Source organism: Diabrotica virgifera, chromosome 7, assembly GCF_917563875.1.
Source record: "Diabrotica virgifera virgifera chromosome 7, PGI_DIABVI_V3a".
NCBI lineage: Eukaryota > Metazoa > Arthropoda > Insecta > Coleoptera > Chrysomelidae > Diabrotica > Diabrotica virgifera.
Window position 1 is genome coordinate 167,211,146 of NC_065449.1, and position 26,518 is coordinate 167,237,663.

A 26,518-nucleotide genomic window follows, 5' to 3' on the forward strand; every position below is an offset into this window, starting at 1 on the left:
AATAAGTTAATGCAAACATTATCTACAATTATTATTGTCAAAAATTTGTCTTTAGTAGTTTACCTGTAGATGATAGAATACTATAAAAACTGGTTTGTAGTAGTCGGTTACGGAGTATACGAGGGGTCCTATTTTCGAATTCATTCGAGCATATTTTGCATACGAAATTATAAGAATTTCGCTCGAAATCCAGTTTCTTTTATTTTCGAATACTTCGTATACGAATTTTTGTTGTATACGATGACTCGAATGGGTATGAACCATTCGAATTTGGATGCTCGTATACGAATTGTTTTGTTGTTGTCATTTCAAGGTCACTTCAGTTGTCATTGATAGTTTTAATCGTTGTTGTATATAATATTTTTACATTGAACTTTCTTTTCAATGGCTGGTTTACTGGACATACTGTACGATAGTCGATAGTGCATTGAATATATAACCTAACCTAACTTTATGTACGTATTCTAGCATTGGATCTAAGCTTTGCACTTGACATATGACACCGTGGCCACGTCCTAAATTTTTTCATACTATCCAATTAAATAAAGTTATTTAAAACATAATTTTGAAACACCCAAAAAAGTAAAGTTTTGAAAGGTAAATAGTAAAATATTAGTGTAAATTCTCAATTTTTTCATACTATCACATTTCATAAACGTGAATTTAAAAAATCGTTTTGAAACACCAAAAAACTAGTAAAATATCAGTGTAAATATTGGATACAAATATAATAATAAACAGAATAGTGGACTTTACAAACCGACATTACTAATATTAGGCATATTAGGCAAGCTTAAGATTCGATTCCAGCTAATATTTTCTCTTTTTTTTTTAATAATGTGTTTATACCATTGATTGAAATTATACAAGAAATAAACAAAAAAATTATGGCAACACTGTGATTCTTCAGATGAAGGTTAAGCCCAATGTTGTTCGAATTTGCAGTGTTACCGGTGCAAATTCTTATACGAAATTTTTCATTCGAGTTAACTCGTATGCGAACAAGTTCGATTGAATTCGAAAATACGACCCCAGCTTCGGAGCTGAGGTTCTTAGTATGTTCTGGATACTGTTATTGCACGTCCATGTCTCAGAGGCCCCATTTTCAATTATGGTTTTTGAAAGATAAACTTTTGTTTAACACTATTCCAAGATAATAAGAATGTTTTTGGGTGTCTGATCAGAGTACTCGAAAACAGATTTTCAGTTGGTGGTTTGCTTCCCTTTTAATAAGGTGGAAACAACTAAGACCTGTCTTATTTAGGTTTGGTACTAGACTTTAATTTTTTATAATAAGTATTCAGTCAAAGTAAAGAAATCATCTGCTAAACTTGTGTCCGTGAATTTAAAATTCTTTTTTTGGATGCTATGGCCAGGTCGTCAGCTTATCCAAATTTTCTTTTAACGGCATGTCGAAGGTTTGATATATAAATGAAATGAATGTCGACTCGATTCTAGTTTTGTGTTAACCCAGATATGAAAATATCAAAAGGAACCGCTAGGAAAATATTCCAAAAATGCGGTTCAGAGGACCTATATGAAACGAGTCTTTGAACTCTCATACAGAGTATGGCATTAGTAGAATTAGAAAAATAGACGGTTTCGTTTTGATTTAAATCTGTCCCCTGCCATCCCCCGATAGCGATATTTCTAGGTCTACCTGTTATCAAGGAGGCTATGCAAGAAGACAAATTTACATCAAAACTTCCGTAGTTCTCGGTATACAATAAAACTATTTATACCGGAGTAAGGTTAGAACGCCCTCTAACTGGAAATAAGTGAAATGAATGTCGACTCGATTCTAGTTTTCTGTTAATCCAGATATGAAAATATCAAAAGGCAATCGCTAGGAAAATATTCCAAAAATGCGGTTCAGAGAAACTGTATGAAACGAGTCTTTGTACTCTCATACAGAGTATGGCATTAGTAAAAATAGAAAAATAGACGGTTTCATTTTGATTTAAATCTGTCTCCTGCCATCCCCCGATAGCGCTATTTATAGGTCTACCTGTTTTCAAGTAGGCTATGAAAGAAAACAAATTTACAACCTTACTCCGGTATAAATAGTTTTATTGTATACCGAGAACTACGGAAGTTTTGATGTACATTTGTCTTTTTGCATAGCCTCCTTGAAAACAGGTAGACCTAGAAATAGCGCTATCGGGGGGACAGATTTAAATCAAAACGAAGCCGTCTATTTTTGATATATGTATAAATGCTAAGTAGAGTGTGAGACAAAACAAATCCTGATACCTTGATATATAATTATTCCTATGGTTTTGAAGCTATGTTCTTCTGGCATATTAATGCAATTTACTATTCTTGTTGGGAATAAGCCACAATTATCTTACTTTAAGGAAATTTAAAAATGAAAAAGTCCTCTGAACTATAGAAGAGAATAAAAGTCTGAAAGTTTGAGAAAACGGTCAAATAATGGAAAAAGCGATATACACAAACTAAAGAACAAAGAAGGAGTTCTCACATCCAATAGAGAAGAACTACTAACACATAGTTGAAGACTTCTTTCAAGAACTGTACACCAGCCAAAGAGAAGACCAAACCAACTTGGAAGCCGCCGCATCACGCAAAAATTATCAACCAGGGTTCATAGCTCATGCTAAAGATCACAATAAGCGAAATCCGAGACAAAATGAAAAATATGTAAAACATCAAAGCGCCAAGAGAAGATGGAGTCATAATAGAAGCTATAAAGATGGGCGGACGTGCCCTTCTCAACTAAATAAAAATTTTGTTTAACCTTTGTCTAACAGATTGTTACATACCGGAAACATGGAACAATGGAGTAACAATTTTACTAAACAAGAAAGGAGACAAGGTACACCTAGAAAACTGTAAACCAATCAGCTTATTGAACCACATCTATAAAATGTTTACCCGAATATTTACGACAAGACTAGAAAAAAAGTTGGATTTCTACCAGCCCCGAGAACAAGCTGGCTTTCGCTCAAAATTCGGAACAAATGATCACCTACAAGCAGTAAAAACCTTAATAGAAAAATTGATAGAATATAACAGATCACTGGTACTTATCTTCGTAGACTTTCACAAGGCCTTCGACACTGTGGAATTGGACAGCATTATAACTGCTCTGAACAATAGTAGGATGGAGTACCGGTTTACAAAATTAGTACAAACATTATATCAAAACGCCACAATGCGTGTACGCCACATGATACGACTAGATAAATTCACATCAAGCGAGGTGTGAGACAGGGCGACACTCTCTCACCTAAATTATTTATAATGTTCCTCGAATACGACTTTAAAATGCTAAAGTGGGAAAATAGAGGAATAAAAATAGATGGAGAAATGCTCAATCATCTGCGTTTTGCCGACGATATAGTACTTATTACCGAAGAGCTTGCTGAAGCAAAACAAATTCTACAAGAATTAGAAAACGTATCTTCAATAATAGGTCTAAATATGAACGTCAGTAAGACTAAATTTAGGACAAATTTAGTTCCCAGCGGACACCTAACCATCCAAAATCAAGTGGTAAAATTTACAGAAAAGTACATATATCTCGGTCATGAAATCAGAATAGGCAAGGACAATCAGGCCTGCGAAATTCAACGGCGAATAACACTTGCTTGGGTGGCGTATGGTTCACTAAGAGACATCTTTAAGAGCAATATCCCAATAGCCATTAAACAGAAGACATTTGACCAATGCGTTCTTCCTATTATGACATACGGAGCAGAAACTCTCACGCTCACAAAAACAACAGCACTAAAAATGCAAGTGTCACAAAGGCGCATGGAAAGATAGATTCTCGGCGTGACAAAAAACACAAAATAAGGAACCAAGACCTCAAGAAAAGAACAGGTATCACTGATGTCGTCAAACGTATAGCCAAGCTGAAATGGAATTGGGCAGGTCACATAACGAGACTGAAAAGCTCAAGATAGACCAGAAAACTAATTGACTGGCGCCTAAGAGAAGAAAAACGCATCAGAAAACGACCACCAATACGCTGGATGGACGACATTAAACGGATATCCAAGAAATGGCCACAAGACGCACAGAACCTTGGAGAGTGGCGAAAAATGGGAGAGACCTATGTCAAGCAGTGGACAGAAGAGATTGCATGATGATGATGATGATTTTACTTTAAATTAAGTTTATTTGACGTTTTCCACTTCGTTTCGATTTCCACTTCGGAAATCGTTCTTATAATGCAAAATAATACTCTTGCATATTCCATGATATATTTTCCAGAGAGCCATATTAGATATGAAAGATTTTTTTCTGCTAATGCATAATAACGCACGTCCTCACGTCGCGCGTCGATAGAATGCTTACCTTGATAAGATTCAATTTAAAAGATTATAAAATATATTGGCCACCATATAGCCAATTTTTTAAACACTTTTGAAACATCGCATTTGGAAAAGAAATCCTGCTCCTCTGAAGTTGGAACGGGTAAGATTGAAACACAAAAAATTTAACTTAACACGGTAAATTTCTCAAAATATTCCATATTGTTGTCTATGAATGTATAATAGTTAAGGGGATGGGCACGTATTTTCGGCTGCAATGCTATTCAACTGAGGATTCAATTTTTTGGAATCTTGAGAAAACTAATATATAAGTATTTTTGAAAAATTTTAACGCAGAATGAAAGATTACGGTATTAGCGAGGGCTAAAAGTTCCTGAAAACTTCTATAATGTTTATTTTAATAAATTACAGGGGTGAAAAACTAAGAGAAAATGTAGTGTGATTTTTAATTTCAAATATCTCATTCAAAAGAAACTTATGATTTATTCTAATGGACTTTCGGCCCTCGATAATAATTTAGTCTTTCATTCTATGTTTAAATTTTTTAAATATATTTATTAGTTTTTTCAGAATTTAAAAAAATGGACACATGTCCGTGGTGATATTTGTCAAATCGAACATTCGCTATCTTTGTCATACAACGCACTGAGTCAAATAGAATATGATCACAAGACAGTGGCAGTTTTAAATATTTGACATCGCTTCGGGAATATTTTGAGTTGTTGATTAAATAATATTGATAGTATATTTGATAAATAATTGATTTAAGACGTGAACTTAATAAAAAGTTACGTATTGTTTATTATTTATAGAAAATTCAAACAGAGAATACATCAGGATATATTCTGTGATCCAAGTATTTTTTTGTTAAAGATGTTCAAAATTTTAAGCGTTCCATAGTAACAATATATTATTAAAAAATTCACTTTAACACTTTTCCTCTTTTCTCGATTGAGTATTAGTTTTTGTTGTACATATAAATTATTACAATCATTGAATACATAGTGAAAAAATTATCAGTAGTAATTGCACAAGAGCTCTAAAATTATCGATTTTTTCCCGAGTGACACTTTGAAAGTTTTAATTTCACGACCCGACGGGGAGTGAAATTATGTCAAAGTGTCACGAGGGCAACAATTCGATAATAATTTTAGAGATCAAGTGCAATTTGATGCGATTATTTCATGAATAAAACTGTTCAAAACCAAAAGTTTATTGTAATTTATTTATGTAACTTCAAATTAGTACACAGTTGTTATAAATATTTGACGCTTGAAAGTCATGACTTTTATAACTTTTAAAACATTAATTGTCATTAATGTCACTGAATGTATTTTATCGTAGCAACGAAGGGCATCTGATGTAATATACTTGACGACGGGATATTATAAAAAATTATCACTTTAATTTTTATTTCTATAGCTTTCTATTGGTCAGACTCTCCTATGAATGAAATCATCACATTTATTAACTGAATTAACAATTTGCAATTATACAAATAACAGTTATCCAAGAACATTCAAAAGCCATTTCTTTAAAGTAAATGATGATATTGTCAAGTAGAATGACATTTTAGTAATGTTTACATATCCATACCAGTGTGAATTTTACTACACGTAATTTGCCGTGTACAGACAGAAAAAATAGGGATAGCCGTAAAATATTTGTGAAATATGTACCGATGGCCTTAAAGACAATTATTTCGCTCTAATACATAAACACTTGAGTTTAAAACAAGAAAATCAGTATTTAGGAATAAACCTAATCGAAATGCAACAATGTTCTTTGAAATAATTTGGAATACACGTATACTTGTTAATTAAATACAGAAATTAAATGTTCTCATACAGCCATATACATACACATACCAAAAATAAAAGAAAATGAAATAAGTAACATTATATTGCTTCACCGTGTAACTTGAAGATTGCTCTTACATGTGAATAAATTTAGCTGCTTTACGTACTTGATAATGACTCTAATATCTGGTTTCTCGACGTATTTACCTTTTCCAGTTCTGTTTAAACGCGCAAATGTTTACTCTCGTCGCATTTTCTCTGGTACGTTACTCTAAAAACTATCCGAATGTACTCTACACTTCGAATGCTTTAAAACTATATGCTCGGAGTATCATGTATCCGATACAAATTAAATTTGCACGAAAGGTTTATCAGTTAAATGCAGTTTTGTATTGTATAATCAACAAGAATAAAAACCGCTAAACGCCGTATAGTCCAGGACGCATCTGTTTTGAGATGGACGTTGAGAGGTGACTCAAATTTTTTTGCAGAAATTGCTTGAAAATAAATCACGTAATAATATTTGAGTTATTCTCCCTGTCAAAAAGGTCCGGAACATTGTTTAAATAATCAAAATGTCAAAAAATTAAGGAAAAATTCGATTTTTTTTTCGTTTTTTAATTATAACTGTAAAATTATTCATTTTCGAGAAAAGTTTTACTGACATAAAAGTTGCGTAATTAAATTTTCTATAATATAGAATTAGTAAGAAATTTTAAAAATAGTCACCCTTGTTGCAAAATAGCAATAATTGCGAAAAAACAATACAAAAACAAGTATTCGCATTTTACGTTTTTCAACCATTTATGCTATACTTAGGACCTTCATGTTTCACTCAGGACAACTTTATGATACAGTAAAACAATACTGTAAATTTTATTAATTTCGGTTCAATAGATTTTGCAAAATAAATTTTGCAATCCAGCTTTCGCAAAAAAAATTCATTTTTTCAAAATGTTACAGGACTGAAAATAAAGCAAATAGCAAGTTGAAATTTTTTTTGCCTATAGAAGTGTACTGTACCCTTCATTTTCATTTTGCAAAATTAAAATCAATTAATTACCACGGCGTCAGGAAATTTTTTAAATAAACATTAATTTTTGGTGCTACGCGCAGGACAGCGGTGTTCGATTCACACAAGTTGATTTCCACCAAAATTTCTTCCAATCTTTATCTAATATATTACTTTCTTACTCTGTATTTTGTTGTATTTTAATATTTTAATTCCACAAAAATCAAACTAATTTTATTATTGTTTGTGAAATATTGTTTAAACAATTGCATATGTTTAAAAATGATAAACTTTTATTCTCTAAGTTAAAATATATGAACAAAGAAAGTTTTTGCTAAAAAAAGTGTTATTTCAAAGGATAGAGTATGTGTTTTTATTTTGCAATAAACAAATTTATTTATTTATACCGAAATGTAATAAAAATTAAAATGTATCAATCATTATCAAAGGTCATTGGAATGCCCAATAAGAGCAAACTATCCGCTGTCCTGCGCGTAGCTGCAATAATGAATGTTTATTTAAAAAAATTCCTGACGTCGTGGTAGTTAATTGATTTTAATTTTGCAAAATTGCAGATGAAAGGTATAGTGCACTTCTATAAGCAAAAAAAATTTCAACTTGCTATCTGCTTTATTTTCAGTCCTGTCACATTTTAAAAAATGTATTTTTTTTGCGAAAGCTGGATTGCAAAATTTATTTTGCAAAATCTATTGAACGGATCTTAATGAAATTTGCAGCATTATTTTACTGTATCATAATCTTTTTCTGTGTGAAATATGAAGGTCCTAGGTGTAGCATAAATGGTTGAAAAACGTAAAATTCGAATACTTGTTTTTGTATGTTTTTTTCGCAATTATTGCTATTTTGCAACAAGGGTGACTATTTTTTAAATCCTTAACTAATTTTATATTGTAGTAAATTTGATTACGCAACTTTTATGTCAGTACAACTTTTTTCGGAAATGAATACTTTATAAATTATAATCAAAAAACGAAGAAAAAAATCGAATTTTCCTTCATTTTTTGACATTTTGATTATTTAAACAATGTTCCGGACCTTTTTGAGAGGGAGGATAACTCAAATATTATCATTTGACTTATTTTCAAGCAACTTCTGCAAAAAAATTTGAGTCACCTCTCAACGTCCGAATGTGCTAATATTTTTACAGATGAGCCCTGGTCTAGTAAAAATGAGTGGCGCATACAATATTTCAACTACAAAAGAGCTGATATGAGTATTACGTGGCGCAAAAAATGTATTTTCATGTTGATGGAGAACAAAATTCTAGTTTTATTTTGAAAGATTTTTTCCATAATATTTGCTAAATTTGAAGTAAAACGCGCCACAAAAGAGTAATTTTGATACAGTTTACATTTTGCGGCACTTTTGTGGCGCGTCTTACTTCAAATTTAGCAAATACTATGGAAAAAATCCCTCTTCGATTAAGAATGCTAAGTGGCTACGTATTTAACACGCTACTATACGGTGTAGAGGCCTGGACTCTCAAACAGAACAACATAAAAAATATTGAAAGTTTCGAGATGTGGTGCTACCGTCGAATGCTGAAGATAAGTTGGGTTGAAAGAATCACAAATCTTGAAGTAATACGAAGGATAGGAAGAGACCCAGAAATTTTATTAACGATAAAACGAAGAAAACTCGAGTATTTGGGTCACCTGATGAGAGGTCATAAATACACATTACTTCAAAATATAATGCAAGGAAAAATAGAAGGAAAACGGAATCCAGGCCGTAGAAGAATGTCGTGGATGCGGAATTTGATAGAGTGGTTTGGCTGCACCACTAATGAACTTTTTAGGTCAGCTGTAAACAAAGTCAGGGTAGCCTTGATGATTTCCAATCTCCGATAGGAGTGGCACAAGAAGAAGATGGAAAAAATCTTTCAAAATAAAACTAGAATTTTATTTTCCATCAAAATGAAAATATATTTTTGCGCCACGTAATACTCACACCTGCTATTTTGTAGCTGGAATATTGTATGCGCCACTCATTTTTACGGCGTTTAGCGGTTTTTTATTCTTGTACCAGGAGTTTTTCAAAGTTTTTTTAAAAATTAATTGTATGAAATGAAGTTAAATGTAATGTTTCTCGATTACACGTTAAGCGTAATAAATGGTCGCCTTTGTCGCATTCTCTCCCAAATGATCTAGTAGTTGCGACACCAGACTTGTGATAAGGCAATCCGAGTTCATATTCCAGCCATCCCAATAATTATGGCCGGTAAATGAACTCGGATTGCACGATTAATCTTAGCGTGGTAACCACTACAACTACATAAACCATTTCAGTGATAATGGTTAAATGGATTGTACTTTTGGAGATCGATTACTTCTGAACGGCTTAACCGATTTTGATCATTAAACATGGGTTTGAAACGTATTGACAAGTAGTATTTGATGCATCTAAGGTCAAGTATGATAACTAAAGGTATTGCAGGAACTATTGAACTTGAAAAACCGTTTTCGCCATAATAAATAGATTTGATCATAATGATGAAGCCTATAACTTAAAAATTCGAATTTTCCCAGATATGAATACGAGGATAATGAGCAATTGTCAAAAAACCAAAATTTTCAAAGTTTAGTTTTTTAGTTTTTCGGCTATACTGAGCCGTGAATACGTCTGATCCTAACCGCTTAGGCACCATTTGAAAGCTTAACTCAACGCTATTTATTTGGTATATTTGCAGTTTTCCTGTCTCTCCTTGAACCTAAGATATATACGCCCAAAAAATGTGCAATTTTGTGTCTACCAAGCCCTATAGCTGGCTTATGGGTGGCCAAAAGTAACAAACTACATCGGTTCTTAATCGGCCCTGACCTCTTGAAACACTGAAAAAAAAAATTCAGATCGGTGTAACTTTTCCACACACATATATACATATATACATATCCACAAACAATTTCCCCTTTTTAAATAAAAATTGAGTCATATTTCTGAGCTCAGTAACTTTTAAATGGTAAAACCGATTTTCAAAACTAGACATGCGTTGAAAAGGTAATTATCAGTACTATGAGAAGCCGCTATGACCGAATTTAAAATATTGAAATTTTTAGGAGTTTTGTGGACGAGAACGAAAAACAGACCCTAAATGGGAAGGGCCGTAAAATCCACACCTTTGGAACAAAATGGAGATTTGACATATGGATAAACGAGTATTTTCCTAAACTTTAAGATGGGATTTGGTCCGATTTTTAATTCGGTCAGATTTAGAAAATCAAAAATTTCGTGTATATACAGGGTGTTCCGAAAAGATTGGTCATAAATTATACCACAAATTCTGGGGTCAAAAACATGTTGATTGAACCTAACTTACCTTAGTACAAATGTGCTCATAAAAAAAGTTATAGCCCTTTGAAGTTACAAAATGAAAATCAATTTTTTTTCAATATTTCGAAAACTACGAGTATTAGAGATTTTTTATTGAAAATAGACGTGTGGCGTTCTTATGGCAGGAACCACTTAAAATAAAATTATAGTGAAATTTTTAGACCACTTAAAATTTTTTTGGGGGTTTTGTTCCCTTAAACCTCCCTAAACTTTTGTGTATGTTCGTATTAAATTATTGTTAAAGTATTATTAGTTAAACACAGTGTTTTTAAAACTTTTTTGCCTTTTTGTACTTTCTCTAAAAGCCAGTTATTATCGAGATATTTTGAATATTTGTCAAATCCACCACCTTTTTTTTATATGGTTAAGTACAATTATAGAGACCTGGTAATAATATGAAAAATGTATAATTTACATTTATATAATATGAAAATATACTAAGAGGCAAAAAAGTTTTAAAAGCACTGTGTTTAACTAATGTTCCGCAATAAAAGTTTAATTGAAACCTACACTAACATGTGGGGGGTTTAAGGGAACGAAACCCCCATACAGTTTTTATGTAAACATATTAAAAAAGAAGCCGCATCTCGATAAAAAGTGGTTTATCGAAAAAAGACTAGGAGGCAAAAATTTTTTAAAAATATTGTGTCTAACTATTGGTACCACAATAATAATTTAGTTAAGATGTTCCTGCCATAAGAATGCCACATGCCTATTTTCAATAAAAAATTCCTAATAGTTTTCGAAATATTGGAAAAAATTGATTTTCATTTTGTAATTTTAAAAGGCTATAACTTTTTTATTCGCACATTTCTACTAAGGTAAGTTAGGTTCAATCAACATATTTTTGACTCCAGAATCTATGGTATAATTCATGACCAATCTTTTCGGGACACTCTGTATAGTGTCGCATGTAACGGTATTGTGCGCCACTGACGAGAACTGCCGTTTTCTGGTAATAAATCACAATAAAAGTACATGGAGTAGTAACTATGATAGGAAAGAACAAACAGGTACTTACAATTCAAATTGCGGGCATTTGAAGATAAGGTGTAAAAGTGACAAAATAACATATGAAATGAGTAAACCCATTCGCTGTCTATCGAAGAGGTGGGAACTCGGCTAGGAGCCATTTTGTTAAACCGCACCTGACTGAATTAAGCATATCACTCGCTGGCGCGTGAACGGTAGCGAACTGGTTAAGTGCACAGCATAATACTAAAAAATTAGTGGCAAAGAGATAGGGGTGAAATATGCTACCCTTAGTAACATATCCTAGTTGGAGTTTTACTAAGTACGCAAAACAAAAGTAAATAGATTGCAGCAAACTTATATAAGTGTACTTGTATCGCTTTGCCTGTAAGGTGTTGGATACTATTTTTAGTGAATCGTTTAGTATCTTTGCAAATCGAGTTCTTGAAAAACTATTGTAAATGATTGAAACAGTACACAGCATAATACTAAAAAATTAGTGGCAAAGAGATAGGGATGAAATATGCTACCCTTAGTAACATATCCTAGTTGGAGTTTTACTAAGTACGCAAAACAAAAGTAAATAGATTGCAGCAAACTTATATAAGTGTACTTGTATCGCTTTGCCTGTAAGGTGTTGGATACTATTTTTAGTGAATCGTTTAGTATCTTTGCAAATCGAGTTCTTGAAAAACTATTGTAAATGATTGAAACAAGGACACATAATGTATTAAATAAATAATAACATGTTTAAATTATATTTTAATAAAAATGAAAATGTATACCAGTTTCGTTCAGTTGCAATGCGAAGGCAAAACTCTCTTATTTGTCAATTGTCAAGTGACAAACCTCCGAGAGGAGTTGTCCTCGCACTGAAAGTGACGTTATGGAGTAGGTGCCTAGCGACATCTACTAAATGAAAGTCAAAGTTTTTCAACCTAATAAAAATTTTAAAAATATTTCTAAAACATATTTAATTGAAAAACTTATTGGACCATTTTCCTGGTGACACCTCCATGGCTTCTGAAAATTGCAAGCCTGATGGATTCTGCTGTGAAGACAAGAGGGAATTCTAAAAGTTGCAATTCACAACCCCGTTTACAGATTGGTAAATTCCAACGGAAAATGGATCTAGTTACTTGATGGGAGTAATACTAATAGAAAAATAAAAATATATACCATTTGTATTCAGTTGCAATGCGAAGGCAAAACTGTCTTGTTTTTCACTTAGTCGCCATTTGTGGGAGGTATCATCAGAGAGGCGTAGGTTTGCTGTTCTCTGCCCCAAGCGACAAACCTCCGAGAGTTGTCCTCGCCCTGCAACTCGGACATTACGGACGTTATGTAGTAGGTGGTTTTTTTTTAAGTTACAGACGAAATTCTTCTTCTTATTGCGAATTCGGATTCAGAAAAGGAAGAAACTGCGGTTCAACAGAAATCAAAAAACAGGAATGGCTATTCTCGACATAGAAAAAGCTTACGACACGGTCTGGAAGAAAGCTCTAATCTTCAACATGGACAAGGCTAGGCTACCTCATTACTTAGTTAACATTTGTGACAAATATTTAACTAACAGAACTTTTCAGGTTTCAGCTGACAGAAAGATGTCCAGGATGCAAGAAGCCCAAGAAGGGATGCCTTAAGGCAGTATACTCTCCCCAATATTATATAACATTTTTGTTTCAGATCTACCAACTGACGCCAGAACCAGCACTGCTTTGTATGCAGATGATACAGCAGTCTACACTTCAGGTAAACAGGAAAGAAGAATAGTCCAAATACTAGAAAACCACCTAGAGAGGATAGCTGACTTCACTGATAAATGGAAAATAAAAATCAATACCGAGAAGACGCAGTTCATCATCTTCAAACAACAAAGCGGACCACCTCCAACTGAGCTAACGATGAGAGGAAACATCATCCAATCAACTCCACCAGTGAAGTATCTAGGCGTTCACATTGAAAGTAAACTCAACTTCTATCTGCATACAAAGAAAATCAAAGAAAAACCACTACGGTAAAAAGACTAATTTTACCTTATATTTTCAGGACATCTCCATTGTCCAGGAAGAAGAAGATTCAACTATACCAAGCATACGTGAGGTCTATGATGTTACATGCAGTACCAGTTTGGAGTTCTACAGCCAACACCAACTGGAGAAGATTAGAAGGCACCAAAACGTCATGCTACAGAATCATCGAAGGCTAAGCATGGCAGGACCGGCTGACAAATGCAACCATCCAGTAAAGGCTCCAGTACACACCACTGAGGGAGGTGGCTGAGAAAAGGACACATTACTTCTTCCACCAGGCCACAAGAAGACTCCTAAAGACCAGGAACATCCTCGAGAATAACAGGATCCAGAGGATGTTACGAGAGAAACACCGTCTGATCGACCACATGATCACACGATAGCCAGGTGGTTGCAAACCGGTCAGGAAAGTAGGTACGTAGACAGAAAAAGTATCTACAGAAGAAGACGTCCAGGAAACAATCAACGAGTGAAGAATAAAGTCCCAAGGATGCAGTTCAAAGGAGGTGGTGCACATAGCGGAACACTTAGATGAAGAAATGAAATATCTTAAGTTTTTAGAATGCAATGTAAATTTTATTAAGGCAATAAACGTTTTTATTTTATTTTTATTTTATTATTCTTCTTATTGCGAAATCCTCTCCTTCGAAGGTTGGCGATCCAAATGGCAACTCTAGCTTTGGAAACTGCTGCACGAAACATTTCTGCAGATGAGCGGTCAAACCATCTTATTAGGTCCTTCAGCCACAAGTTTGGGCGTCTTCATACTGATATTTTGCCCTGTACTTTACCTTTCAATATGATCTAAAGTAGTTCATGTTTTCCCCCCCCCCCTCAACACAGGGCACAAATATTGCATTTCTCTTAGATTATTCTTAGTAATTCTCTTTGTTTGTTCGTGCGTCGAAGTACTTCATTGTTAAAAACTTTTTGTACCCATCGAAGTCTCATCATCCGTCTGTATAATTTCAAATTTCAAATTTATTCAAAAATATGTGTGTACAACATTTTACATTTAGATCCTATATTATTATTAGCGTCGACTGACTCAGCACCATGCCTAGGCAAGAGTTGCCTGTTTTGAACTGTACTGTGTCAATCGAAACTGTATCAATTGTACATAAAAGTAGTATTAAGGTTGGGAACTAAGAAGTAACATTCCTAACTATCGAAGAGATAATGCAACAGAACAAGACGGACGGTAAACCTCTCTGGCTGCTGAATACTTTGTTAATTATAATACCAATATACACCCAAATTTTACTCTGATTATGCTGTCGTTCATAGATTAAGAAAATGCGTCCAAAAATAATTGTAAGTGGGTTTTTAGATAGGCTTTTATGTATTTTTTAAATTTAAATAATTTAGGTTCTTGTTTGATATGTATAGGAATTATGTTATAAAATTTAGATCCAAAGAACATTAGGGATCTTTGTGTTACTGATTTTTTGAACTGCTGAATACTAATATCCATATTTGTTACTGATCGAGTTAATCGGTTGTTTTGAGATTTAAATTTGTTTGAGTTTATATAAACATTTAAAACACAGTTGTAGATGTGGAGGGATTTAACACTAAATATCTCGGATTCATCATATAATTTTTTTGTTGGATACAGTTTTCTCTTTTTAAAAATTATTTTTATTAGAGTATTTTGAACTGTTTCTAAAATGTTAAGAGTTTTGTTAAACGCGCCACCCCATGCTACAATACAATATCTTAAGACTGATTCTGCAAGCGAGTTATAAACCATGATTAATTTTTTCCTGGGTAGAATATCTCTTCTATATAAAATTCTATATAAAATTCTATATAAGATATAAAATTTATGCATTAGAGCCCTTATTCGTTTACTGACATGAGTGATATGGTCTGACCAACGTAAATGTTGATCTATGAAGACACCTAAATACTTTATAGAGAAAACTTTTTCTATTGAAGAACAGTCACAATTTTGTCCTTGACATTTTGCGTTATGCAATTTTATATGAAAATTTGTAGGTTGGTCAACAATTGTTGGGCTAAAGGCGATATATTTTGTTTTATTAATATTTAATGTCAGTTTGTTAAATTTTAGCCATAAGTTTAGCTGTTTTAGGTTCATATCAGAGCTGGTTTTAACCTCCTCCGATGTTTTCCCCATAAATAATATTGCTGTGTCATCGGCATAACAAACAATGTGGCCGTTGAAACTATTAATTCTTGTGATATTGTTCAGATAAATATTAAATAAAAGTGGTCTTAATACTGTTCCTTGTGGTACTCCGAATTTTATTATAGTTCCAGAACTCAATTCTGGGCCAATTTTTACTCGTTGAGCTCTTTCCGACAAATAATCTGCTATTAGATTTAGTGCAATTCCCCTAACCCCATAATTACTTAGTTTATCTAAGAGAATTTTATGAGAGACCGTGTCAAACGCCTTAGCTAAATCAAGGAAAACCACTAAGCATTTCAATGATTCATCCACAGCTCCTATCACTTTCTCCAGTAGGTAAACTACAGCCATTTCTGTACTTGATTTTTTTACAAAACCAAATTGCTAATCTGAAATAACCTTATTTATATGAAAAAATTCAAGCAACCTTTCTTTTAGGGCCATTTCAAATATTTTAGCAAAATTATTTATTAAAGAAATGGGCCTATAGTTGTTCAGTTTACTCGAATTTTCGGATTTAAAAATGGGGGAAACTGTAGATTCTTTCCATTGTAGTGGTATTTTACCACTATGAAAACACAAATTTATAATATGAGTTAAAGGCTGTGAGATTAGATCATGGATATTTTTTATTGTTTTAGCATACAATTTATCTGGTCCAGGAGCACAGTTATTTTTTAACTTTGATTTATTGCTATGAGCTATTTTTAACTTTGAATATTTACATCTTAAAGGCATCTATTCTTTTTCTGTTTCAGAGTCCATTGTCCAACTTTCACAGCCATATAGAAAGAGAGAAAACACTAATATCTGCTCATTTTAATTCTAAGCTCCAGACTAAGGTCCGATCTTGTAAAAAATGCTTTCACGTTCATGGGTGTTTGGCTCGCTTGTTCGATTCTTGATAGGATTTCTTTTTTGGGTTACACTGGCAATTGACGTTTACTCACAAATATTTTTTATGGACGTTACCTGCTCTATTCTATATTTGTCCCTTGGCATACAAATGTACGTTTATTGGTGTTTTGGCGAATACTAAAATTTTAGTCGTTTAACCTTAATCTACACGCTCTGGCGTATTTTGTACCCCAGATATAAGAATTTTACGGCAAGTATATTTAAAAACTTAATTTTTAACCTTGTTTATCTATCTAACCTGACACTAGAATGTGCTTTACAATTGGATTTAGTTTCGTTATAATCGGCGTTCTGGGAAGATCGTAATTACCAGTTTATTATTTGTTGTTTCCGGTGGTGTACAAAATATGCCACGATTGTAGTAATGTAACTACATCTTTCAATTGCTTTTGTAGTCATTACGGCACAATATTTTTCTTTACACACAATACTTTTTCTTATGTAAAAATCACATTTAAAAAATTTTTTATTGTTAATTTTATTTCTCAAGGGATCAGGTTACAGTTAGAAATCCGAATTTACTTACTGAGAAAGGAACTCCAAGCATTGGTTGATGCCGATTAAGGTTTATAACAAACAACTAAGTGTATTTTTTTAAAGAAAAATAAACAAAATTACTGTTTTTAAGTGTATTTGCTTGTGGCGTATAAAGTACGCCACGCGTGTAGTTATTTTATAACTTGATGCGCGGGTAGTTAAAGGTTAAGTGTAAGCCAAACATTTCGCTATGACCAGCTACCGCATTTATTGTATTTTGTAGTTCTTGTGCGTTGCTTGCTATTATAACGGTATCATCGGCGTACATGATGTTGTCTCTGGTGGTTCCGTTAATCTTGATTCCACTTTTGGGCCTCGTTTAATGCTTCTCTGAATACACACTCCGAATACAGATTAAATAACAGCGGCAATAAGTGATAAGACGCATCCCTGTCGCAGTCCTCCTCGGATTTGTAGACCTTCGGATGTTGTGTGCTCCATTCCAATTGTTGCTGTTTGGTGCCAATACAGTTCTGAAATAATTCGCAAGTCTTGCTCGTCAATTCCAGTTGTTCTTAGAATTTCGATCAACTTTTGATGGTGAACGCAGTCAAATTTTTTTCGTTAATCAATAAAAACAAAACAAAACAACCGCAATAATAATGTAATGTACTATAATGTAGTATATACAAATAAATTTATTCTACACTTTACATTCAAACTTCTTCTTCACATAGACCGGGGCATTTAGCAATAAATTAATCGATTTTTAAATACAATGCCCACTAAATTGCATCTTTTTGAATTGCATTCAACATCATAGGCGAGCAGCAACAACCCCTAAAATTACATTATACCGACCACGAAAACCAACTTTAAGGTGAATAACTAATTTTGATCATTGTTTATGTTTTCTAGGTCGCTGAATCCGAATATGAAGTTAATTTTTTTCTAAAGTTGGTGAAACATGTTCACAAATCGACTTTTATGCAAAAATGCGAAAAAGCTATTTTTATGATTTCTCAAATTTACCTTACTGTATCTTTGGTCCCAGTAAATATTTCCTTTTTGGAAAATTTTACTGTGTCATCTTTGAAGTATTTAGATAACAATGAGATTTGTCCAAAATGTTCAAACAGATTAAAAGAGAAGTTGTTAATTTTTAAACATATTGTCGTCAGATTTCGTTAGTTTCAGGTTTACTTAAAGAAGTTGAGTGACAAACTGTTTAGCTTTTAATTTTAGCCAACACAGCAATAAAACATAATTTATGAAGAAGTTTTCTGGAAAACGTCAAGCCAAAATATGTAATAGCAAAAAAGTCATGTGACTTTATAGATGAGCGGCACATCCCAAAAAACGCTTATTTCTCGAGATACTGACTACGGTGTGGTCAATGACTAATTTTGGTAATACTTTATGTTTTTGATGGTGCCGAAAACGAAAATTAGGTTTACGTTACATTTTACGTCGGGGAAAATAGTCAAAATCGCAATTTTACCCTTAAAAAAAAATAAAATCAAGTTTTTCTTTTGATTTTAACTCGCTACAACTTACTCTGTTCCATTTTTATATTTTTTTCTGAAATTTATAGTTATATTCTTCACCTTTCTAAAGACAATGGGACCCGTTTCAATCTTTCTTTCTTATTATAGTAAAAATTGTGAATTGTTCAAAGTAAAAGGTACAGATTCCTGAATTGCAAAGTTTAATCGCAAAAGTTGAGTGAGAAAATTTGAAATTTAGCTTTTTAATCAAGTTTATGTTAAAATACAGAGATCAAAGAAAAAAAACGTTGCGTAGAAAAAAAAATGAAGCAACTTTTCACCCATCTAAAATTCAAAATGAGACTCATTTTCGTTTTCAGCACCATTAAAAACATAAAGTAAGACCAAAATTAGTCATTCACCATCTCGAGAAATGAGCGTTTTTTTGGTGGAGTGCCACTCGTCTATAAAGTCACATACCTTTTTTCCTATTTTATATTTTGACTTGAAATTTTCCAGAAGACTTCTTCATGACTTATATTTTAATGACGTGTTGATTAAAATTATAAAGTAGAAAGTTTTTCGCCCGACTTTTATAAGTAAACATGAAACTAACGAAATCTGACGACAAAATGTTTAAAAATTAACAACTTCTCTTTTGATTCGTTTAAAGATCTCGGACAAATCTCATTATTATCTAAATATTTCAAAGATGATACAGTCAAATTTTCAAAACGAAATATTTAGAGTTACTGTGGGATAATCAGCAAAATTCATGGAAAAGTTATTTACCAGCAATTTTATTGCTGGAATCGAATTATAAGAACCTATATATTAATAATATAGGTATGCAAAGTCCGCAGATAGTGTGCTACATTTATTGCTCTATAACTCCGAATATTTTAACTTTACAACAAAAACACTCAAATAAAAATTCACCACAATTAAATTCTGCATAGAGATATGTTTTTCACGATTTGCTCCGACGAAAATTTTCCTCGGAAATTGCAGGTTTTCCTAACAAAAACTCTTATTTTCAAATAAAGTTTTAGGTAATTATTAATCAATAATTAAATAACTTAGTGACATCAAAGCTTTCTTGGTATAGATTCTAATTCCAAAAGCCGGTAAAAATTAAACGAATATTTTAGCAACAATTCAATTGTATATTAACAATTTACGACAATAATAACCAAAATAATCATGATACATTGACCAAACCTATAATGATTATAAAGATTAAATGCTTATTTAATATTTTATCGACAAAATATAAATTTTTCTTTTTTTTGCATAATCTTTAAATTTTGAAAAAAAAATAGTTATAATACGCTGGTCTAATTAGTAAAGTACAAAGAAAGGTTATTTACCAGCAATTTTATTACTGGAATCGAATTATAAGATCCTATATATTATTAATATAGGTATGCAAAGTCCGCAGATAGTGTGTTACTTTTTTATAAACAAAATGGCGCCGACAAATCGTATTTTTTTCAATTATTGCTCTATAACTCCGAAGATTTTAACTTTACACCAAAAACACTCAAATAAAAATTCACCCCAATTTAATTGTACATAGAGGCATGTTTTCCCGATTTGCTCCGACCAAATTTTTCCTCGGAAAATGTGGGTTTTCCCAACAAAATCTCGAATCTTCAAATAAATTTTTTGGGCAAGTAATTATTTATCAATAATTATATAGCTTGGTGAAATAAAAGCTTTCTTGTTAGAGATTATAAATTCAGAAGCCGGTGAAAATGAAACGAATATTTTAGCAACAATTCAATTGTTAATTAACAATTTACAGTCGCAATAACAACCAAACTAATCATGAGACATTGATCAAACTTAGAAAGTTTATAAAGGTGTGACGCCTATTTAATATTTTGTCGACAAAACATAATTTTTTCATTTTTTTGCATAATCTTTGAAGTTTAAAAAAAATGTTATAAACAAATTAACATTTCTCAGAAATTGTTTATTATATTCTAATTTTTAAAAATACTTAAAATGCGTATTTCATAGGTCTTGAAAATGAATGCTTTAAAAAATTTTCCAACCATTTGCAAAAAAGTTGTGAAACAGCAAAATAAATATACGATTTCTCCGTTGTTTACAATTTGTTTTGATTGTTTCAAAGCTTAAAAGTGAGTCTATGGTACAATCTAATTACTCACAAAGAATTTAAAAAATTAGTGCAATGGTTATATTTTAATCAAAAATTAAAAATACTTTTTTTGTAATTTTTAGCGCAAAAGTAGGCCTGATACAGAGTCGGAGCTAAAATGTTCACTCGAAGCGACTGACACGCAGCATACATTATTTATTAAAAGTGTACGTCGCGCGGCCGATCGTCGCTTTAAGTGAAAATTTTAGCTACAGTACTGTGGTAGTACACTTTCGCGCGTGTAAATTGCAAAAAAATATATTTATCATCTTTAATTAAAATATAACCATTAAACTGATAATCTATATTTTTCTATAAATAATTAGCTTGTACTTTAAACTCACTTCTACGCTTTGAAAGAATTAAAAAAAATTATAAATACCGTAGTAATCGTTTGTTTACTTTGCTGTTTCATAACTTTTTTGCAAATGGTTGCAAAAAAGTTTTAAAGCATTCATTTTCAAGTTATTTGAAATGTGCATTTTAGCTATTTTTTAAAATTATAATATAAAAAAAACTTTCTGAGAAACGTTAATTTGTTTATAACTATTTTTTTAAACATTTAAAGATTATGCAAAAAATATAAAAATTATATTTTGTCTACAAAATGTTAAATAGGCATCTCATCTTTATAAGATTTCAAAGTTTGATCAGTGTATCATAATTATTTTGGTTATTATTGCGACCGTAAATTATTAATTAACAATAATTGAATTGTTGCTAAAATATTCCTTTAATTTTCACCAGCTTCTGGAACTATAATCCAAACCAGGAAGGGTTTTAAGTCACCAAATTATTTAATTATTGGTAGATAATTAATTATCTAAAACTTTATTTGAAAATTAAATATTTTGTTGGGAAACCCGCATTTTCCGAGGAAAATTTTTGTCGGAGCAGATCGGAAAAAACACGCCTCTATGCAGAAATTAATCACGGTGAATTTTTATTTGAGTGTTTCTGTCGTAAAGTTAAAATCTTCGGAGTTATAGAGCAATAATTGGAAAAAAAACAAGATTTTTGGGCGCCATTTTGTTTATAAAAAAAGTAGCACACTACCTGAGGACTTTGCATACCTATATTATTAATATATTGGATCTCATAATTCGATTCCAGCAATAAAATTACTGGTAAAGAACTTTTCCCAAAAATGGCCTATTCTCCGATAATCAGCCCAGACTAAGTAACCAAAGATACAGCGAGGTAAATATGAAAAATCATCTAAATTGATTTTTCGCAGTTTTGCATAAAATTTTATTTTTAAACATATTACACCAATTCTAGATAAAAACAAACCTCATATTCGGATTCAGCGACGTCGAAAACGTAAATCATGAAAAAAATGTTTTCGTTCACCTATCATGGTCGCTTTTTCGATGTCTAAGCCTAAAATGAGGGGTGTGCCGCTGGCCTATGATGTCAGAAAACAGGTCTACTGTTGAATAATGGCTGAAAATGCATAGGTGCATTTTACTGTGCATAAAATTTATCCAAAGGTTCATAAAAATGTCAAAATAAGTGTTTTAAGAGCCAGGTTTTGCTATTTAGGTATTTTTGGGGTAGCTAAAGACGAATACACCATCAGAATCAACCACCGTAGTACTTAGTGCCCAGGTTCACTGCTAAGGAAAGTCATCTGAAGTTTCGATGGTTTTCGGCACTAAATTTATGCAAAGAAATTTCTCGGGGTTTTGGAGTCGCTGAACAAGAATACACCATTACAACTAACCTCCGGTACAACTGCTGCACAAAAACCGTCCAAACTCCAGAAGATAGCATGCCTTAGCAGCAACCTTGAACACCATGTGGTCTGGAAGTCTGTTCTGATGGCGTATTTGTTTTCGGAAACCCCAAAAACGGCCCAAAAATTGAGGTGCCCTAGAAGTGAAACTGGGCACCAGGTGCTTCGAGAGCCTGTTTTAAGGGCGTGTTCATGTTCAGCAACTAAAAAAACCTTCAAGTAAACTGTTTTCGTCGATTTAGTGCCCCTAACCCTCCAACCCCCAGACGACGTACCTTCTGCGCATCAGGTATTGTGGAGGTTGATTCTAATGACGCAGTCGCGTTAAGCGATCCCAAAAATCCCTGTGTAACAAAATCAACCCCTTAACCCTTAAACGCCCAAGGGTGGGTAAAAAATGTCCACCTAATGTGTATTCCCTTGTAACATATTTATTACGTGTTTAAATTTTTTTTAAAATTATTTATTGTTAAAAAGACAGCCCATTATCGAATGTTAATTTGGTTCTACCAATATTTTTGAAAATAAAAGCAGTATCTTGAGTTAAATATGGATGGGCATAAAAAGTACACCCTTGGCAAAACTTGTTACTAAAGGTTTCTATATAATTTCTCGTTGGTAGGAAGATAATCCATATAATTATCGATGTATAATTACACAATCTACATAATTATCTGCCAATGAGGAGGCTGAAAGAAAGAATATGGAGAAAATCGACCAATCTGAATTACTGGCTTTTACTTGTATGTTAATTTTGATGTACATTGTAATTTTGTTGTAAGGTTTGTAAATTGTTTATTTTAATATTTTAGAAGATGCTGTGTTTATTAAGCATAAGATACTTAAGTTTAATCCATTTTCAACAACTCTCAATAAATATATTAGCTATTTTCGAGGTGGAGATTTTTTACCAACCCTTGGGCGTACATGGAAACTAAAAAAGGTTGGGCGTTTAAGGATTAATATGCTTATTTAGATATGTTTATGGAGTATTGGGTGCATTTGACAGGATTGCTATTTACAGTTAAACAAATACTAGCCAAAGCATGGGAATATGACATGGACGTTTACAATCTCTTTGTAGATTTTAAACAAGCCTATGATTCAATAGATAGAACAATTCTACCTAATATATTGGAAGAATTTGGCATACCATCAAAATTAATACGACTAGTGCAAATGACAATGACAGAAACAGAAGCACAAGTATGTATTCAAGGACAGATCACTGATGCGTTTACGATAAAGCAAGGACTGAAACAAGGCGACGGACTGGCTCCAACGCTTTTTAATCTTGTTCTTGAATATGTAATTAGACGGTTGACGGTGAGTGGAAATAACATACTTACAAACAAATCTACCCAATTAGCAGCATACGCGGATGATATAAACATAATGAGCAGAACAATGAATGCAGCGGAAGAAACCTACGTTGAGTTGAAACAGAGTGCAGAAGCAGTAGGGCTAGCAATAAACACAAATAAAACAAAACTACTCATACAAACCAGATCAAATAGACCGGCGCAACAACACTTTATTGACGATATAGAACATGTGAATAGATTCACGTACCTAGGAATGGATCTGGTTGCAAGCAATGAAGAAAAACCGGAAATAAATAGAAGGCTTGTGCTGGCAAATAAAGCCTATTTCGCGATGGGCCACATATTCAAATCGCGAGACGTACACCGGAAAACAAAACTCCGGGTATATAAAACAATAATCAGGCCCATAGTAAGTTATGGCTGCGAAACATGGGTGGTGACACAGAAATCTGCCAATGCATTAGATGTGTTTGAAAGAAAAGTATTACGTAGGATACTGGGCCCAATAAGTGAAAATAACAACTGGCGAATTAGGTATAATAGAGAAATATACGAGCAATATAGCGAACCAACTCTAGCACAACACACTAAACTGCAGAGATTACGGTGGGCAGGGCACGTGGTCCGCATGCATGTGAATAGAATCCCCAGAAAATTGCTGAATGCAAGAATGCAGGAAAGAAGACCTGTTGGAAGACCTAAAAAGAGATGGGAAGACGAAGTCGATGAGGATGCCAGGAACTTCCTGGGAACGCGTTCATGGAAAAGAACAGCGGTAAATCGAAATGATTGGAGAAGCTTATTGAAGGAGGCCAAGGCTCGATTTGGGCTGTAGTGCCATTGGATGGATGGGTGCATTTGACGCACTTAAAAATGCAATTATGCATTCTCACCCATTTTGCTATAGTAGACTTTTTTCCACATATTATGAACACAATACAAACAGCTAGTTCAGACAAATAAGGAAAAAAAATATCCTGTTGGTGACCATTTTCCAGGCCGAAACCAAATTTTTTGAGTAGTATGTACATCAATATTAATAACCTATATGTTTCCTGCAGCCGATTTTAATGATATACATAGTTATAAACAAATGAAGATCAAAAAACGGTAGATTTTCGCTTTTCGTCTATAACCAAAAAGTTAAGTATTTTAAGCAAATTTGAGAGTGAGAAACGCAGAAATCGTATCAAAAACTTCAATATGGCATTCTCTGAATATGTCTATCCTTATTGGTTGCTTAGAAAATTGCAAAATAAATCATAAATTTTGAGTTTTTATAAATATTCATAACTTATGTAAAAATTAACTTAAAACGTTCTTATTACACGGAATGCTGAGACATCTGATGCTTAAATCATACCCTAAATTTCAAAGCAATTGGTCAAATAGTTTAAAAGGTATTTAATTTTTTTTCCCAAATTAATTTTTTTTGCAACGCTATAAGTCAGAAAATGATGAAGTTACACTAATACTTTGGACAGTTTATGAAAGAAGAGGATTTATACTATTAATTTAATTAAAAAAAATGACAAAAAACAATTCTAAATACTGCAAAATTATTTTGCAAAAACATGTGAATTAAAAAAAGGGGGGCTAACTTCGTCCCTAATTGTCCTAGGACAATTGAGGGGACCAGACGTAAAAGGGTTTAAGTGCAGTTTTGGTAGTTCTGAGATAATCAGCTTGAAAGTTGTTTGAGTTTTATAAATTCTAGAAGTCATTAAACTAAAATTTGTCTAGTGTACAATGTACTAGAAAGTAATAAAAATATAAGGGTATATTATTACCCTTAATATATCCTTCCTTTTTTCAATTATTAAAAAAATGTACTTGAATCGGTACATGGTGTTGATAAATGTTACTGGTAAAACGGTTCAAGTGCAGATGTTAACTACATATTACTAATCATTTTTGTTCCAGCTGTTATCCACAGTGTAACTACGACTGGCACGTTACTTAATTAGTCCTAAAAATTGGTCACAATCTAATATTTATTTACTTAAAATTAATCCTGTATTAACATGTGTTTACACATTACAAAATACTAAAAATAGTTTTGAGGTAAAATGGTTCAAGCGCACTTACACCCGTTTCTTACTATTTGTTTTTACATAATACTAAAAATAGTTTTGTGGTAAAACGGTTCAAGAGCACGGATAAACCTGTTTACTACCAAAGCAAACTGCAATTGTTTTCATTGGACAAAATGTAATGGCGATAGATGGTGCCTGTAGGGGGAAATATGCTCAAATCAATTTACCACCAAGTTATAATACCATTTAGGTATGCGAATTTGTATATAGGTCAGAATTTGAAAAGAGTGCACTTAAACCCTTTTAAATCCAAGCCCCTCAATTGTTTTTCTTTTTAAATGTGCATAAAAATTCAGTCTTTCCAAATATGACAAAATAATTTTTCTACGGGTAACGGTTAAAAAGTTATTCTAATTGTTGTTAATAAGTAAGCAAAAATCGACGTGTTTTTGCAAAATAATTTTACACTGTTTAAAATTACTTTTTGTAATTTTTTTTAATTAAGTCAATAGTATAAATGTTCTTCTTCCACAAACTCTTAGAAGTCTTACTGTAACCTCATAATTTCCTGACTTGTAATGTTGCAAAAAGAATGAATTTGGGATAAACAAATTAAATAACTTTTAAACTATTTGATCAACTACTTTGATATTTAAAATATAATTTAAGCACCAGAAGTCTTAGCAATTTGTGTAATAAGAAGGTTCTAAGTTAGTGTTTGCATAAGTTATGAATATTTATAAA